The following is a 1,016-nucleotide window of genomic DNA, read 5'->3' on the forward strand; positions in this document are numbered from 1 at the left end:
TTTGCCACTATAATTATATTTCTACCTACTGAGCTCAGTCATGGTCTATGCGCATCAATGATGACACTGTTCAGTACTGTGGAGTTGATGTCAAATCACAACAGCTCCATATGACAGATACAACTATCCCAGAGAGTTCTCAAGGCTATAATCTATAGGATTTGATCACCAAGTCTTTTCCCGCAGAACACTTGGCTGGGTTTGAACTGCTAACCTTTTGGTTAGCAGCCAAGATGTCTTAATCAATGTGTTATCAGGGATCCTTATGATGGGATCTATCTTTACAGAAATGGCTTTTCCACTCACTACAGTCATACTATGCTTAGTATACACCTATCAGTCACTCATGCTATATACCTATCCAACGCAATTTATAAGGTTTTATGAGCTAGAAAGCTTTAAATTTTCCACATTAAACATGCTAGTTTTTTTTACTATGTATTTTTGTAATATAAAATAAGAGGTAAAATGATCACTGATGGCATTATCATATTCACTGTATTCATAAGAGTTCTTTGCTGGGCAAACTCTCCTGAGGGTGCACACATGCAAACAGGGTGTCCCACAGTGCCAACATTCCTATCTGTTAAGAGCCCACAGCTATTTAATGAAGTCTGAGCTGCCATAGTAGGTATTTGTACAGTCACGATATTGACAGGGTTTTTCCCTTTGTGAGTTCACTTGTATGTAATGAGGTGTGGCGATCTGTGGAAGGGTCCACTTTCACTGGGTCTGCATATTTCTCTCTTGTGTGCAACCTCATATGTTTAACAAGGCAGGGCACGTGAGAAAAAGCTATCCTGCCGCATTGCATCCACAGGCTCTCTACTGCGAGCAGTCTTTGTAGTGTCGGCTTTCCCACAGTCATCGCATGTCTCCAACGTCTAATAAGACCTGACTTCTGAGAATGAGATTCCCACATTGGCTACATACAAAGGGTGTCTTTCCTGTGTGAAAGCGCTGATGAGCTATGAGACATGCCTTCTGACTGAAGCCTTTCACACATGCACTGCATA

The sequence above is a fragment of the Echinops telfairi genome, unplaced genomic scaffold (genome assembly GCF_000313985.2).
Source record: "Echinops telfairi isolate 266 unplaced genomic scaffold, ASM31398v2 ScPeMD7_7410;HRSCAF=8448, whole genome shotgun sequence".
NCBI lineage: Eukaryota > Metazoa > Chordata > Mammalia > Afrosoricida > Tenrecidae > Echinops > Echinops telfairi.